The sequence below is a fragment of the Macaca fascicularis genome, chromosome 10 (genome assembly GCF_037993035.2).
Source record: "Macaca fascicularis isolate 582-1 chromosome 10, T2T-MFA8v1.1".
NCBI classification, from domain to species: Eukaryota; Metazoa; Chordata; class Mammalia; order Primates; family Cercopithecidae; genus Macaca; species Macaca fascicularis.
Genome location: NC_088384.1, coordinates 106,362,328 through 106,379,658, shown reverse-complemented (window position 1 = coordinate 106,379,658; position 17,331 = coordinate 106,362,328). Strand labels below are relative to the sequence as shown.

The following is a 17,331-nucleotide window of genomic DNA, read 5'->3' as shown; positions in this document are numbered from 1 at the left end:
CCCTATCCCTGGGCTGACCCTTTCACCAGGTCATAGCAGCAGCTTTGCAGACTCAGTTTCCCCCTCTCTCAGATGATGGGTCCACTTAGGGGGTCTCCAACAGCAGTTGCAAGTTCTTGGGTCCAGAGAGAGCTCCCTGAGGTCATACAACCAGTGGCTGATGGAGTCAGGGTGACCCTGGCCTGCTCACTCCTGGAGAATGCCTCCCCCTGAAGCTCAACCACCCAGGCTCCACCACTCTCCCCTCACCCACCATCTCGCTGCCCACACGTCCAGGCCCTGGCCCACACTGTCCACTCTCCTGGGAGTGCCTTTCCCCTCCCCCTATGAAAAAAGAATACGGGATGGTCAGGGGCGTAGTGAGAGAGATTGTTGAGCAGGCAGAGGCTGCTTAATCCAGGGGAAGGGTCAGAGGAGGTGGCTTTCAAGGGTGGCATCCGAGCTCAGACCTGAAGGAGGTGAGGGAGTCGTGGACATCCGTGGTGGATGAGGGCTCCAGGGACCTGCAAAGACCTTGAGGTGGAAAGACGCAGGGCTTCTTGAAGAACAGCAGGAAGCCAGCCAGGGCTGGAAGGGAGTAAGCGAGGGAGAGAAGCAGCGAGGTCATCAGACAGGTGGAGGGTTTGCTGGGGGCCAGGGTCACACCCGGCCTCACAGGCCACAGGGAGCTTTCGCTCAGAGAGCTGGGATCCCTGGGAGGGTCTGTGCGGGAAGGTATGGGTCCCATCTGACAGGTCCCTCTGGTCGTGTGTAGAGAACGGACTGTGAGGGGCTGAGGGAGAAAAGGAAGGCAGGAGGAGGTGACTGCACCAGTCCAGGCAGTGGTGCTGGTGGCCGTGGCCGAAGCGGGGGCCATGGAGGTGGGAAGACAAGGGCAGACTCTGGGTCCACCTTGAAGGTGGAGTCGACAGGATGTGATGAGCGATCAGATGTGGGAGCGAGTGAGGAGAAGGCAGGGGAGACTCCCAGGTTTGAGGGGCCACCTGTAGGATGGAGGAGCCATCAGCGGAGGCAGGACTGGTTTCAGGGGGTAGATCAGGAATGGAGTCCTGGCCGACCCGGGTTTGAGGCTCCTCCTGGTCATCCCAGCAGTGACAGAGACAGGTGGGTGGAGACCTGAGTCTAGGCTCAGGGGAGGCCTTGGGGAGACGCCCTTGGAAGTCACCAGCGTTTAGATGGGGATAAGAACGGTATCTTTGGTGTCTATGTCCCCCTTCTTCCTTCTCACGCTAGCAGCAGGCCCGACTTGGGGAGGAGCTCCAGGGTGTCCTAGGGACCCAGCAATAAGTCCATGAGCGTGTGTGACAAATGCCCACCGTGGTTCAGGGCCATGCCAAGTGCTCTGCCCACTTGATGCCTTTCATTCTCATGACACCCTGAAGGGGTGGGGACCGCCCCAGTCCCGTTTTACAGAGCCAAGAGGTGAGATGACTTACCCAAGTGTCACCCAGCAGTATGGGAAGGCTGCTCTAAGGGAGGGATGGGGCGGCACGCAAGGCCATCAGGGAAGGCACTGCAGTGCTCAGCAGCCCCTGATCACCACGCCCGTCCCCTGGCTGGGGGACACCCCAGGTTCATGAGTCTCCCACATCACCTCCTCCAGGCAGCAGGCAGGATTACTTCTTGGTGATTCTGGGGCCTCCAGAAAAGTGCTGAGGGCAAACTGGGAGCTTCCCAAGGCCAGCAGTGGGGAGGCTGGGTAGGAGCTTGGGGGGAACCTAGGTGTTTTGAGGGCCAGGCAACATCTCAAGCCAGGTACCTGCAGGCCTCTGGCATGAGGGAGGAAGGAACAAAGACTCCAGGGCAGGCTTGGGGGGCAGTGAGATCCCCTCCCCCACTTCCGTGGAGCTCTAGAAAGCATCTCCATGCCCAGGGTGTTCTCCCACCAATGGCTCGAGGCCATATTTCACCCCAATGGTGGTGTGCGGCCAGCCGTGGGGTCTCCTGCAATTACCTGGAGGAAGCCTTCAAGCAAGCTGAAGCTCACAGCAAGGGTGTGACGCACATCACTTGTTCAGCAACTGTTCATGAAGCTCCTACTAGTGGCAGACCTCTCATCCAAGGTCACCAGAAGGAAGAGGCTTTGGCAAGGTCCAAATTCACCTGAAAATAGGACTCCTTCCGTTGACCTGACTTTCAAACAGCATTCTTTCCTCTGCGGGGTTCAAATTATCCACTTATGATCCATGCAGGATAGGGAAAGGGAACAGGAGTTGGCAGCTTCCCATGGGCCAGAAGAGGAGGAATAAGACCCAGATATTATGTATGGAGACCCAACCTTGTGACAGACGCTGCACTGAGACCTCAGTTCCTAATCCGTAAAATCGAGCTTATGACACGTCCTTCCTCCAGGGTTGTAATGGGTTAATCCAGGGATTAGCAAACTTTACTGTAAATGTCCAGAGGGTTCATATGTTCAGCTTTCTGGATGTTATGGTCTCTCTCACAACTACTCAACATTGCAGTAGTAGAGTAAAGGCAGCTGTGGACAATACGTAAATGAATGGGCATGCTGTTGCCAATAAAACTTTATTTATAAAAACAGGCCGTGAACTGGATTTGGCCTGGAGGCTGTCGTTTGCTGAACCCTGAGTTAATGTATACAAAACAAAGCACCTGGTGCATAGCAGGTGCTTAATAACGTTTGAGGAATGAGTGAGTGAAATGATTGGGCCTCTTTAACTCTCGCTTTCTCCATCTGCTAGAAGAAATCATTATACTGAGTTATTTATTGAGTGTTTTCCAGGCCACACAGGGCTTCAGGAAGCCCAGCACAGCCCTCACATCGTTCCTCCTCATAAAACGCTAAGATCGGGCTCTCAATGGTCCCATTTTAGAGGAACAAAGGCTAAGGGCCCAAGGCCACGAGGCTGGAATGTGGCAAAGCTGGGATTGGAACCCAGGTCTCCAGGACCAGGCCTTGGGCTCTCTGAACTGCCTGACGTTCCAAGGCTATCCCTGGAGTGTGGAGCCAAGACTGGCATGCTGCCCTGCAGGGTCTGGCTTCAGAGTCCCAGCTCAACCCCAGATGTCAATCTCCTCGTTGGCCCCAACTGCAGCCCCCAAGCCAGGGGTCTGTGCCTGCATCCCCTCCTGTGCAGTGGGTCAGATACGCAAGGAAGAGAGAAGAGAGACGAAGACAGGGACCGAGAAATACAAGGAGACTGAAGAGGCAGAAACAGAAAGACACAGAAAGAGATGGAACTCAAGAGGGACTAACTCATCTCCCATGCCTCCCTCCCTCCTGGGGGCCTTGGAACCTTCTTGCCAGCACCCCTGACCCATTCCCACCATCACCATTGACTCCCTCCAGGAAAAGATTGATCCACTGCCCCCCACCCCACAGGATCCTGGGCTGGAATCCCAGCCCAGGTGCCGACCTCTGTGTGACATCAGACAGGCGACTCTCCCTCTCTGGGCTCAGTCTCTCCATCTGTGAAATGAGAACGCCAACCAGGGCAGTTTTACTGGCTGCTTGATGAGAGGAGGCCTGGGCCTGACACCAACAAGCACCCAAGAGCCCTGGGCTTGGGGAGGGAGGTGAGCTCAGGGCTCCTCTCCCCAGACAGATCACTATTCATTTATTGGTTCTTTTAACAAACATGTATTGAGCACTGACTGTGTGCCAGGCATTGCACTAGGTGCATAAGGTAGACAAAAGTTCCTGTCCTGATGGAGCCAATGTTCTACTGGGGAGATAGGCAAGAAACCAACAAGCAAATTCATACGAAATGTGCCAGGTGGAGAGAAGGCAACCAGTGGGGTAGTGGGGGTCGATAAATCCAGGCAAGTTGAGGGGAGGAAGTAAGGGTGTAGGGTGCAGGGTGGCCAGTGCAGAGAAGCTCCTTCAAATTCTTGTTTCTCCAGAGGCCATGACAGTTTTTATATTTAAACCAGCTGCTGATGGTGGGGGAACTCATTATTGAGGATTTCTGAGTTTCCAGCTCCGTGCAGGGCACTCTCATCAATTTCATCACATTGAATCTCCTCAGCAACCTCAGAAGACAGGTAATTGTTTTCATTTTTCTTTATTATTAGTATTGTTATTTTTAGAGATGGGGCCTCATTCTATCACCCAGGCTAATGGGCAGGGGCGTAATCATAGCTCACTGCAGCCTCAAACTCCTGGGCTCAAGCAATCCTCCCGCCTCAGCCTCCAGAATAGCTGGGACTACAGGCGCACACCACCATGCCCAGCTAACTTTTTAAAATTTTGTAGAGACAGGGGTCTCACTATGTTGCCCAGGCTGATCTCAAACTCTTGGTCTCAAGCAATTCTCTCGCCTCGGCTTCCCAAAGCACTGGGATGACAGGCGTTAGTCACCACACATGGCCAGAGACAGGTACTCTTATTGTCCCCATTTCCCAGATGAAGAAACTGAGACCCAGAGAGATGAAGTGAATTGCCCAAGGTCACATTGCTGGAAAGGGGCAGAGCCAGGATTCAAATGGGACCAAACAGGGATACAATCCAAGGTGAGATGGGCTGATACCATGCCTGGAAGACACCAGGGCAGGGGCTTGAAGGGGAGACAATCAAGCAGGGAACAGGGCTTATGCCAGAGCCCTCAGCAGCCAACAGGTTAAGGGCCCGGGAATCTGGGTCCCTGGCCCCAGATAGGGTGACAGCCACACCCAGGCTCAGCCTCTGGCCCGTGCCGCCTGCTGGGAACACACAGTCCTCAGGACTAAGAGACTCAAAATAGAAAGCGCAGGACCTGGGCTGAAGCCTGGAATGCCCCAGGCAGGCAGACCATGACTCCTGGAAGGGCCCAAGGCCGCAGGGCTGGGGCTGGCGGGGCAAGAGTCGCTGGTATCCGCTTGTTAGAGCCTGCATCTCATCTTTGTTATTCTCCTGATGCAGTTTCCAAGACGCCAGCTCCAGGATGTGACCAACCCGGGCTCCTCTCCTGGCCTAATCTCAAACCAGCTGTGTGGCCTTGGGCTGGTCACCTACCCCAGAGGACCTCAGTGTCCTTATCTGCCATCGGCTCATAGAGTTGTTCATTCAGGCAGTCAGCCGATGTGTGTCGAGCACTTACCATCTGCCAGACACTGTGATGGCACTGGGGCACACAGAGAACACAGCAGACAAAAATCCCTGCCCTCGTATACCAGGTAGAAAGACCCTACCGTGCTCAGAAGGAAGTGGGGGGCGGTCAGGAAAGGCTTCCCAGGTGGGCACCCGAAGGAATTGCGGGAGGGAGCCCTGTGGAAGCCTGGGAGAAGTGTTCCAGGTAGAGGGAACAGCCAGTGCAAAGGGCCCGGGGCAGTGTGGGCCTCAGGCTGTTTCAGGAGCAAAGAGGAAGCCAGCGTGGCTGGAGGGTAAGTGAGGAGGAAGGCTGGGAGAGGAGACAGAGGGAGGTCAGAGAGGAGGCCCCGAGAGCCAAGGAAGGAATCCGAGGGTTTATTCTCCAAGCAACGGGATCCCTTAGAGAGGACTTTGCCGGGGACTGGTGTGGGCTGGCCCGCAGTTTTCACAGCTCCCTCTCGCTGAATATGGAGAGGGGATTTCTGGAGAACTAGGGAAGAGACTTCTGTGCCGGCAGAGATGAGCAGCAATGGTGGCAGTGGAGGCAGAAGGAAGGGCTTGGGTCGGAGGTCTGTTTGCAGGAGGTGCTGTGAGGACCTGCCGAGGGAGAGAAGGGAAGAGGGCACGGGTGAGGGTTGAACAGAGGCCCCCTCCACCCTCCAGGCCTCAAGGAGCCCCACAGGAAGTGGGTGGTGAGGTGGCCCAGCTGGGAAGGCTGACTGGTTTGTCCAGCCTGAAGCCCGCGACCCTCTCCCCACCCTTTGCCCGTGGCAGCCCAGGGCTAGAAATGTACCTGGAATGTCAGCCACGAAGCCTGACCAGACAGTGCCCATGGGACCTGCCGGGGGCCAGGTGAGCACCCTGGCCACAGCCCTGACTACATGGGGAATCTCTCGGACCCACTGACCAGGGTAAGTGGTAATTACAGGCCCTGGAGCAGAGAGGGTGGTGACCTCCAGCCAAGACACGCAGGGACTGCGATTGACACGCAGGGACTGTGATTTGCACGCAGGACCCCTAACCAGGCACGCCCTCTTTGTTGTTGAACAGGTAACAAACTGCTCCAGAGACCAGGGTGTGTCAGCAGAAAGAGCACTGGGCTGTGAGTCTGAGACCCCCGGGGCCTCCTCCGAGCCTCAGCCCCCTCATCTGCCAAAGAAATATTTATCCATGCATGCATGCTCTGGTTCCCGAGTATTTACTGGGCACTTGCCCTGGACAGGCGCTGTGCTGGGGGCTGGGTGTACAGCAGTGAACAAAACACACAAAAATCCCCACCTGGGTGATGGTGACATTCCACTGGAAAGAGACAGACAAGAAACAGGATCAACCAGCAGGTTAATTTCTAGGATACGTGCTAAGTCCTAGGAAGAAATAAAAACAGCATGAGGCCATAGGAATGAGGGGCTGGTCAGAGAAAGCGTCCCCAGGGGTGACTTTGGAGCAGAGGCCTGACCCTACACAAGGGTCCACCACGGGCAGAGCTGGCAGAAATGTCCTCTGTTCCAGAGGGAAGAGTGGGTGCAAAGTCCCTGAGGCAGCAGCAGGATAATTGGCGAGTTTATGGCACAGAGATGAGGCCACCGTGGCTGTGGATGAGCAGCGAAGAGAGAGGCAGTGAGGTTAGGCGGGGCTGGGGCGTAGATCCTGCGGGCCCTGTGGGCTTCTGCTCTGAGTGAGTTGGGAGCCGTGGAGGGTTCTGAGTAGAAAAGGGATAGGATCTAACTTGAGCTCTTACAGAATTCCTCTGGCTTAGGAAGTCGAGAGAGGAGGCAGGGAGACTAATGAGGAGACCACTGCAAACATCCATCCCAGCTGGACCAGGGCAGGGCAGGGTAGTGAGGTGGACTCTTGGACATGTGGATGAGTTTGCTGATGGGCTGCCCATGGGAACAAGAGAGAGAATCCCGGTTGGGGGCCTGGGCAGCCAGGTGGCTGGGATTGCATCGCTCTAGCAGGGAAACCGCAGGTTTGTGGTGGGGGTAGACAGAGCTCCCTTTGAGCATGAGGCCCCACCCAGGGTAAAAGAAGGACACCCAGTTCCCCACACCCCGGCCTTGAGCACAGATCAGGGAAGGGATTCTGTGGACAGGTGGCCCTGGAAGCTGTGATCTGCGGGGACGAGGTGCCTGCTGTCTACCTGGTGAAAGTCCTACCGATGCAGCTCGTCCGGCCACCCAGTCTCACCCCCCAGGGAGCAAACTTGGCACCTGTTCTTTGCCCTACCCTGAACATCCGCTGAGCTCCCTGGGTTGGTCCCAATGTGCATTTGGAATCTCAGGGGTGATGGGTGGGGAAGGTGGAACAATGCTGTACCTCTTTCCCACTCACCCCCGTCCCCCATCAGTCAAACAGGGCTGAGGACTCGCGACTGGTTCTTCCTCTGCGCCCTTGTCCCCATACCACCCCAAAAGGTCTCACAGCGTGACTTGTGGGCTCTGCAGCCAGGAACGTGCTCTGGTCCTGTCATCTCACACTGCCCCATCCCCCTCATAGTCACTTGGTTTTCTGCACGTAAGTTCCCTTTTCATAGACAGAGGAACTGAGGTTCCGAGAGGTGGGGCAGGCTCCCAAGTTCACACTCAGGTTAAGTGGCAGGGCTGGGATTCACACTCAGGTCCACCTGATTCCAAAGCTCTCAAGCCCTGAGCATTATAGCAGCTGGCTGAGGTCGGCTCCCAGAAGCTAAGCCAAGACAAGGGTTTGGGTGCAAGCGGGATATTTGGGAGGTGATTCTAGAAACACTAGGAGGGAGTGAGGAAGCGACACAAGGAAGGTGGATGAGCAGGTCTCCTCATTGGGCAACAGGAGCCCAACCCCCAGGGACCTCTGGGAGAACTCACAGAAAGTACCTTCCCACTGTCCCCTGAGCCAGAAGCAAGGAAGCTGGGTGGGGGCACAACCAGACCCCACCTCTACTGGCAAGAGCCTCTCACTTATTTCCCACACTCTTGCCCAAGCCCTTGGGCAAGAGATTCCGAATAGCAGCTGCGAGGGCGACCTCCCAGCTGGGCACCAACAGCTTCTGAGCCCCCAACTTCCAGAACAGCACTCACCCCAGGGAACAGGATGATGTTCAGTGGGATGTGGCTGAGCTGCGTGGCGTTGGCAAGTAGCTTCATCTCTCAGAGTCTCAGTTTCCTACTCTGAAGAAAGGAATCATTAAAAAAAAACAAAACTGTTTCACAAGGGTTGGTGGGGATTCGATGGGACATGAGGTAAAGGTCTGAGAATCACATGTGGCACATAGGAGGTGCTTTTTATGTATTTGTGGTTAAATGAGAGCATGCCTGGCACGTAGAAGCCACTCCACTATAATAGCTATTCTCATTATTATTCTCATTATTATTATTATAGTTTTGTTGTTGTTTAGGACCTCTCCATGACCGCCCAAGCCTAGGCCTGCTTTGTGGGGACAAGATGGTGGCTGGACAGCCTCCCCAGTTTCCTGGGTCCCACAGCCTCTTGCTTAAGGCTGCCTGAACTTTGGGGAAACAGAGGAGGAGGAGAAGGAGGAGGAAGGGGCGGAGGCCTAGGCCAGGCCTGCTAGCGGTAACCGCGGGCAGTGACCCCGCCTGAGAGGGCCCCATTCACCCGTCCACCCATCGCCAGAGCCGCCTGCCCATTCCACACAGGGGACACTTCGTCTTGCACAACACAGGAAGGGGGAGGCCTGGGTGGCGGTGGGTGACGCCGGGACCCCGTGTCCACCCGGCTGCAGACAGGATGGGCAAGGGAGGCCCCGCCAGGCTTCCTGTGTGCCGAGTACACTGGGCAGAAAGGAGAAGTGGGGTCCAAGGTCACTGGGAGCTCTGGGCAGCACCTTCCCCTCCCCGGCCCAACTGTTCCGCTTGATCTCCCTGACTCAGGGGCCCAGAGTTCAAACCCCACCAGCTCAGCCATGTACCAGCTGCATGACTCTGGAACACATAGCTCTCAAGGCCTCTGTGTCAGTCACTGCCAGGGTGTGGGGAAGCCCTTTGGGGGCTTGTCATAATCATCCCCATTTCACAGATAAGGAAACCAAGGCCATGGGGTATTTTCTCTTTTTCTCCTTTTTTTTTTTTTAGGACAGATGGGGGATCTTGCCCTGTTGCCCAGGTTGGAGTGGAGTGACACAATCATAGCCCACTTCAGCCTCAATCTCCTGGGCTGAAGCAATTCTCCCACCTCAGCCTCTCAAGTAACTGGGACTAGAGGCGTGCACCACTACACTCAGGTAATTTTTTTTTTTTTTTTTTTTTTCTAGAGATGGGTTCTCACTCTGTTGCCCAGGCTGGTCTGGAACTCCTGGCCTCAAGCAATCCTCCCAACTCGGCCCACCACCATATGATATTTTCAAACAGCATTTGTTATACTTGAAGATTTAGAGGCACAACAGGGGAGCGCAGACCTGAGGACCTACTGGGTGCTGCAGACACACAGATGAGGCCGGCGTGGCCCCTATCCTCCATCCTGGGTCCACAGCAGGCATTACTAATCAATGATGAGTCTCCTTCCTAGTATCGTAGATGCAGCCTCAGAGCCCTGCTCAATACAGCTCTCCAGCCACAGTCTCCATCAGAGCACCCAAGGCCTGAGTCAGTGGGGAAGGTAGATCTGCCTGCTCCATCCAGCAACAAACTGGACCAGAGGAAAAATCTGCCCAGGAGCGAGGCTGCCCTCTGGCAAGCTACCTTGGGGTACTTCCCTCAAACTTGTCTCCCCCAACTGACTGGGAGTCTCAGGCTCACTTCCTTGGAGGCAAACTTGATCTGGAAAAAGCAGCTCAGAGGAAGCATCTGCCGGCTCCCAGGCAGCCAGCAGGGCTGGAGTGGGGGGTGCGGTGCTGGAGCAGCGGCAGAGTTAGGAGATCAGCAGGGCCCAGGCAGAGCTGGGGCAGGAGGTGCTGGGAAACAGCGACAGAGGAACTGGAGCTGGGTCTGTCCGTGGAGAGGAAGGGTCCAGGGCAGGGCAGGGAACCAGCTGGGAACCGGAGAGGCCAGATCGCCAGCAGGTTGTGGGCCCCACCAGCAGTGCCAGGGAAAGTCCAGTGACCCAGAGTGCCCGGGGTGGGGGGGTGGGGATTGTGTAAAAGGAAAAATGAAACGGAATGCAGAGCCCTGGGCCTCCCGCCAGGCCTGGCCATCTCTCCCCCACATTCGCTGGCATCACCCCCGTCCAAGTTGCCATCCTCGCTTGCCTGGACATCTGCGGCCATCTCCGGCCGGGTGTCCCTGCTTCACACAGCCAGAGGGATCTGAAATGGGATCCCGCCCGAGTCTCTCCCCTGCTTTGACCCTCCAGTGACTGCCCATCCCATTGGAGATGTGATCCAGAGCTCACCCCTGGCCCCGAGCCCTGGATGTATGGCCCCAGCCTGGTCTCCACCACCCTCTCCTGCTTCTCTCCCCAAAACTCATACCCCGCCAGCAACACTAGTTCCTTCCTGTCCCTTAAATCTATCAACCTCATTCCCCACTCTGGGCCTATGCCCTTGCTGTGTTGCCTGTGACACCTTCCCCCATATTTTCTTTTGGTGGCTGCATCTCAGTGAGGTCTCAGTAAATGCCCTCCCTCCAGAACCCCCAACCCCGAGCTACCCCAGATTCCTCCCCTGTCACCCTCCGCTCCACGCCTCTGGCATGTGTTTGTAGTACATATCCATGTCTGGAAGTGTCTGCTTCTTTGTTTGTCTTTCTCACCAGAACATCAGCTCCACAAGGGTAAGGACAATGTCCACCCTGGTCACTGCTGTATCCCCAGTGCCTGGCAAAGTACTGGACACACAGTAGGTGTTCAGTAAATATTTGTTGAAAGAGACTGAGAGGAAGCTGCTTAAATCAGCTAGAAGATTCTCACGGAGACCTTCTGAGTTCCCACGTGCCACCCCTCCCTGGGGATGACAGGCCGCTCCCCACCATATGTCAGTCCCTGAGTGGTGCACGACGGGGTTGGAGAGAATTCTGGTTTCAGTAGGAAAGATGATCAATTAGTAATGTCTGCCACAAACCAGGAAATGTAGGGCAGCTCCGAAGAGATGTGGGCTCCAAAGGTGATGGGGGCATTTTTGTCTTGTTTGTTCATTGCTCCATAGTACCAGGACAATGCCTGAAATATAATAGGTGCTCAATAAATATGTGTGGAATGTCATATACATGGGTTCCTTATCTAATTGGCTACTCCTTTCAAGGAGAAAAACACCTTTAGCTTATTCAACCAACAACTGCTGGCTAGCCATTCAGTGAGGACCCACTGTGTGCTAATCTGAGAACATTCCGCAAGAGAGACTGATCCTCCATTTACAGAACAGGAAGCCAAGGTCTTCATGGGACTTGATGGAGGTCACCAGCTGGGTTCAGCTGACCCCAGAGTTCTCTAAGAACCCAGACTCGAGGCCTGGGGTGGGAGGGTGAGGCCTCCCCAGACTCCTGCTCCCCACCCCTAGGCATCCCCAGCCCCCTCCCTAGGGCACAGAGGGGTGAGGATAGGCGGCTGCTGCTTCCCTTTTGGGGCATGTCACAGGGCTGTGGTTAAACGGAAGCAGGGCCCCTGCCCATCCCGAACACAGGCCCCCGAGGGCCCCACCCTCCCCATTCCCTGCCCAGACTCTTCCCAGCTGACCATGGGCATCAGTTCCCTGTTCCTCTTTTCTCTGGGCAGAAGGAAGCGGGTGGGGCCATGGGAACATATCACAGACTCAGTTTCCCCATCTGACAAGTGGGTTCAACCCCTGGCACCTGCAGGGGTTGGTCTGTGGGTGGGGGTTCAATGAGATAAATCATGAAAGACAAAGAGACAGTGATTGTTATACCCAAACCAGGAAGGCAGAGATGGGCAGAAGTGCCAGGTGACCCTGTCTCCTATCCCACTGACGATCAAATCCAGATGCCCACCCCTGGCCCCAGGCCCTGGAGCATTCAGGAAGAAGCTGGTGCTGCTGACTCAGACCCTCCCAAGAACCCCTCTGCCTTTGGCATAGAGACTGGGCTGCTCTCACTGGGAGTCTGTCCAGCCCCTACCTCGCCTTCCTCTCCACACCTGCCCCTCACTGCAAAGCTTCCGCCACGTGGAACTGGGAGCCTGTTAGCCCCTCCGACTCTGCTCCGTTTCACAGCAGGTCCCTTGCACGTGCTGTGTCCACTTGCTGGAATATTCGTTCCTCCCTTTCTCATGTACTTGGCCTCTGCTCACCCTTCAGTTCCCAGCTCAGCTTCTAGGAAGTTTTCCCGAACACCCTAACCACACCAACCTCCTTCCCCCTTTACTGACCCGCAAATCACCTTGTACTTGTCGCAGTCACAAATTGACATTTTGAAGGGTGTTCATGTCCCCCACCGGCCTAGGAGCTTCTTGTAGGCAGGGATCATTGTCACCTCCAGCTCAGTGGGTGCTTCATAATATGTGTAGAATGGATGAATGAATGATGAAGAATGAACGAAGGGGACAGGGAAATCACGTCCCCCAGACAGCCTCGCCAGATACCTCCTGCTCCAGCCTTTGGGTCCTGCCCTGCCCAGACCCCCTCCTCCAGGCTGGCTGTTTCTGCCACGCCATTTCTGGTCCTCAAAATGCCCCCTCCCTCATCTCTCCCTCACTTTCCCGGATGGAGACCAAAGGAATGGACCTTGATCATGGGCTTTCAAACTGGGTTCCACTGAGCCTGGTGGTATTCTAAGGACTGGCCCTCGGGTCACCTGGAGAAGTGGTAGAGGTGGGGGGCCCCCACTCCTTATACCTACCAGGACAGCACCCCCTTGATCTTTTTTGTATTCAGGGCAGCCACCGCACAGGCGCTTTAACCAACGAGAATTCAGCTGCACATACTCAGCAAAAAGAACAAATACGGCTTTGGAGAGAGAAGAGCCAATCGCCAGGTGGCTGTGTCGGTGGGGGGAGATGTGGGCTGGTGGATCCCCCCAGGCCGAGTCTGCTGGGTGCGATTCCAGCTTTAACGCAGCCCTGTTGCTACAATGTGGTCCCTGAACGCAGGCCACAGGGTGGCCCCATGAGACCCAGCTGAAGCGGCCATGAGATTATGCAGGCGGAATCTATGGAGAGACCATACATCCGCCTCGGTTAGAGGGGCCACGTCCTTCCTGTGGAATCCCCAAGGGGAAGTTGGCTGTGGTGGATTTCCACCTTGCCAGACAGCTCGGGTGCTTGTGCCTGAGTGAGGCAGGCCAGCGCTCGGGGTCCTCTGTTTGAACAATAGGTACCACAGCTCAGGAAAAGAGAAAACAAAAACAACAACCATCAGACAAGATGTCCCCAGAGGGAACATTGAGCACCAACCAAAAGTTCCTAAATTCCATTTGTCTCAACTGTCCCCTTCCAGACTCCTGGAGGTTCTGTGATATGGGAATGAAGGTTCCAGGCTCCAGTGCCCATTGCTCTGGGCACGGTGGAGGCTCAGAGCTGCTCTCCCCACCACTGGGACACCCACCATCATCCAGGCAGTGATCCTGGAAGGGGAAAGGTGGTGACCTCAGCCTGGGGGTCACCTTGGGACCCAGACACCGTCCCACTGACTGCATCTGTGGGAGGACCCACGGAGCCCGGCGCCAGCCGCTGCGCACCAGCCGCTGCGTTCTGGGCACTGCCCTGTGCTGGCCCCGTGCTGAATAAGACACAGTCCCGCTTGTCAAAGCTGATCTTCGGCAGGTGTGGTAGGGGTGGGCAGGGCTTCTTTCAGGGATGGTCTGGGAGGCCTCTCTGAGGCACACAGGTCCGAGTGAGGGGATGGGGCCGATCATGGAAAGATTCAGAAAAACAACACCCAGGAGATGTGGGGCAAAGCTCCATGTGTTCTAGCAGGAGGAGGGAGGTCACTGTGGCCAGGGGAGTCGGGAGGAGAGGTAGGGAAGGGGAAGGCCATTCAGGGCCGTCCTTGGGGCCAGAGCAGGGACTGTCTTTCTCTCTGAGGGAGGTAGGAGCAGGGTTTGGAGTGAGGCAATGGTGTGACCTGACTTGGGTTCCAACAGGAGCCCTCTGGCTGAGTGTGGAGGGCTGTGTGGGGTGGGTGGGGAGGCCAGGGCGGAGATTCTGCCCAGGCGGGTGAGCAATGACCAGACAGAGGAGGGAAGACTTGTCGAGTTCTGGTTAAGTCCACAGGCAGAGCCAATGGAATTTGCTGATTGAATGTGGAGGTTAGAGGGGAGAAGAACAACCCTAAGGTCTGACGCCTGGCCCACTGGGTGGGTGGCAGTGCTGTCTTCTGATCTGAGAAAGACACCCATGTCTGCCAGCGGGGTGTGCCACTGGAACACCCATGGACAGACTGACAGAGCCTGTGTAAAGGCACGAGGGACCCCGCACACCTGAGCTCATGGAGCGAGGACCAAATGAAGGCAGAAGAGGGGCCATTTTCGAGGCCCAAGGAGGAACGGGCGGGGAGGTAGGAGGAGAACCAGCGAGACCAGCGAGCTGTCATCAAGAGGCTGGGGAAGACAGTGCTCAAGGAAGGGGCAGTTACCCAGGGGGCAGACACTGCCAAGAGGACCAGCCAGAGAAGGCCGAGCAAACCCAGGCCCACTGTGTCACTTAGGAGGCTGTCAGTGAGACTCCAGCTGGTGGCCATCTCAGCCGTGCCCCCATCATCTTCAGAGCCCACATCTCTTTGGAGCAGCCAGACAGGCTGAACCCTAATTGGCATGAGTCAGCCACAGGAATTCCTTTCTGGTTCAAATGTGGACATGTGAGCCCATCATTCCATTGAGATACCAGGGGACATCCACTGGGACATCTAAGAAAAATTGTTGGCCGGGTGTGGTGGCTCACGCCTGTAATCCTAGCACTTTGGGGAGGCTGAGGTGGGCGTATCACCTGAAGTTAGGAGTTTGAGACCAGCCTGGTCAACATGGTGAAACCCCATCTCTGCTAAAAATACAAAAAAGTAGCTGGGCGTGGTGGGGTGTGCCTGTAATCCCAACTATATGGGAGGCTGAGGCAGGAGAATCGCTTGAACCCAGGAGGTGGAGGTTGCAGTGAGCTGAGATCGTGCCATTGCACTACAGCTTGAGTGACAGAGCGATACTGTCTCTCAAAAAAAAAAAAAAAAAAAAAAAAAGTGAGATCCTGAAGGAGAAAGCCCCTTTTTCTGTCCATCCCTTCCTGGTTAGGATGTGATCATGTGGGACGTGATGTCTTGAGCCACAGCAGGCACTGGGGCCCATGAAGAAAGAGAAGTGAAGAGATGCCTGCTTACAGCCCAGGGAGCCCGCCCTGGAACGCTGGAACGGCCCCACGTTAGACTCCATGTTATAAGATTTAATTAATATTTTTGGCCGGGCGCGGTGGCTCAAGCCTGTAATCCCAGCACTTTGGGAGGCCGAGACGGGCGGATCACGAGGTCGGGAGATCGAGACCATCCTGGCTAACACGGTGAAACCCCGTCTCTACTAAAAAGTACAAAAAACTAGCCGGGCGAGGTGGCGGGCGCCTGTAGTCCCAGCTACTCGGGAGGCTGAGGCAGGAGAATGGCGTGAACCCGGGAGGCGGAGCTTGCAGTGAGCTGAGATCCGGCCACTGCACTCCAGCCTGGGCGACAAAGTGAGACTCCGTCTCAAAAAAAAAAAAAAAAAAAAAAAAAAAGATTTAATTAATATTTTTACTGTTGCAGGCATAGAAGATGGCCTAATTGGGGCAAGAGGAAAAATAGGAATGAACCTGAGACAGGGGAGAAAATAGAGAGAGGAGGAATGAGGGCTGGAAGGGGGTCAGAAACACCCAGGCACGGGGTTCAGATGCACAGCAGGCTCCCTAAGTGTGAGTTGCTGTTTCTGCAAACAGAAGGTGTTCCCTGAGCACCTACTCTCTACCAGGCACATTTCCAAGTCCTAGGTGTCCATCAAGTCCTTTAATCCTCCCAACAGTGCCAGGGAGGCTTCATCTGCTCCCCACATCTCTGCTTCCCTCACCCCATATTCAGATTCTGAAAACCCAAAAGGGCTCCCTCTAATTCATCTTGCCCCCGGAGAGCATTGACTCTCCCCAGTGTCCCGCTGAGCCCCACTGAGTCCGGTCTACCTTAACTTTCCTGCCTCTGGGAACAGGGTACCCACCCTCTGAGGGCCCCACTTTCCAAAGCTCTTTGTCCTGGCACAGCAGGTGCTAAGTACCTCCCTGGACCTCCGTTTCCGCATCTGTAAAAAGCCACTAATCCTAGTTGCACCTCCTAGGCTGGTTGTGAGGACCCAGGAAGGGCCCTTGGCCCAGTGCCTGGCCTGTAGTAGGACTCGGTAAGCGTGAAATCTGATTATTGCCCACTATATTTATCGTTATACACAGGGCTGGCCCTGCCTCCTGCTGGAGCCGTGGGTCTGTCCAGGTTGAGGAGCTGAAGTGCTTGGAGTGTCCCCAGGTCCCAAACAGGTTGCAGGAGTAGGAGGCGGGAGCATGAAGTCTCCTGGGCCCCGCCCGCCACCTCGCCCTGCCGCCCCTGCTCAGCAGCCACCCCGCCCTGCCACCTCGGTCTCTGAGGACCCATTGTTCTTACCTGGCTCAGTTCCAGGGTCCTGGCCTTGCCACTTCCCTCTAGGAACCCCCGCCACCCCCGGGGCTTGGGCCTCCCCACAGGGTCCTAAATTGGGTGCCAGATGTGGCAGCTGTCCAGCAATGGGAACAAGAGCTGGAACCCCAGCTCTGCCACGTCCCGGCTGTGTGACCTTGGGCGCTTCCCCTCTCTGAGTCTCAGCTTCCTCGTTGGTTAAATGGGGTGACAGGACCTCACAGGGCTGTCATGAGGGTTTTGTGAGCTCAAGGTGGCAGAGTGCCCAGCGTGTGGTAGGGTGCAGGAACATTCATCCTAATTCATCTGCTCCTCACGGGCCTAGAGGAAGAGCCAGGAATAGCAGAGGCAGTGGCCAGAGGGGGTAGAGCACTGGAAGGGGAGTCTAAGGCCAGGGTCCTGGCTCCGACCCTGCTGTGTGACCTTGGGCAGGCTGTGGGTATCTCTGGGCCCCAGAATGAGGGAAAGAAGTAGCTGGGATCCTCCTTCCTCCCCAGGAAGCAAAGCAGAGGGGCGGTGCCAAGTTTTCTTTTCATTTTTTTTTATTTTCAGCACAAAGAGCTCAAATGGAAAGCAGCTGCGGAGACAGAGAATCCGATTGTGAAGGCACCCGAGACCCGAGACTCCAGGCAGGCGGAAGAGGCAATGTCTCGGGTGCTGGGCTGGGTAACAGAAGCCAGGGTATTGACCAGAAACTCCAATAAGCAGGGGACAGCTTGGGGCGTGGGAGGCGGTCTCCCACCCCTCCTTCAGGGTGCTGGCCTAGGAGACAGGAACCCCGCCTCGAGCATCTCCTGCTCAACCTCAGTTT

At 55.9% G+C, this 17,331-nt stretch overlaps 1 long non-coding RNA gene across 7 annotated transcripts; it reads right to left on the bottom strand.

The window, feature by feature from the left end:
• Window positions 1–4,012: 4,012 nt before the first annotated feature.
• Window positions 4,013–16,694, bottom strand: LOC102130328 (uncharacterized). 7 transcript variants are annotated; one of them, XR_006689930.3, is made up of 6 exons: window positions 16,509–16,694; window positions 12,284–12,404; window positions 11,025–11,122; window positions 8,089–8,178; window positions 6,311–6,396; window positions 4,013–5,629 (listed from the first exon to the last, which is right to left on the bottom strand). It is a non-coding gene; the product is annotated as an uncharacterized lncRNA (long non-coding RNA). The 7 variants fall into 7 exon arrangements; XR_012419547.1 differs by having other exon boundaries at window positions 8,089–8,173; XR_001483111.4 differs by having other exon boundaries at window positions 12,295–12,404.
• Between the last annotated feature and the right edge of the window lie 637 nt (window positions 16,695–17,331).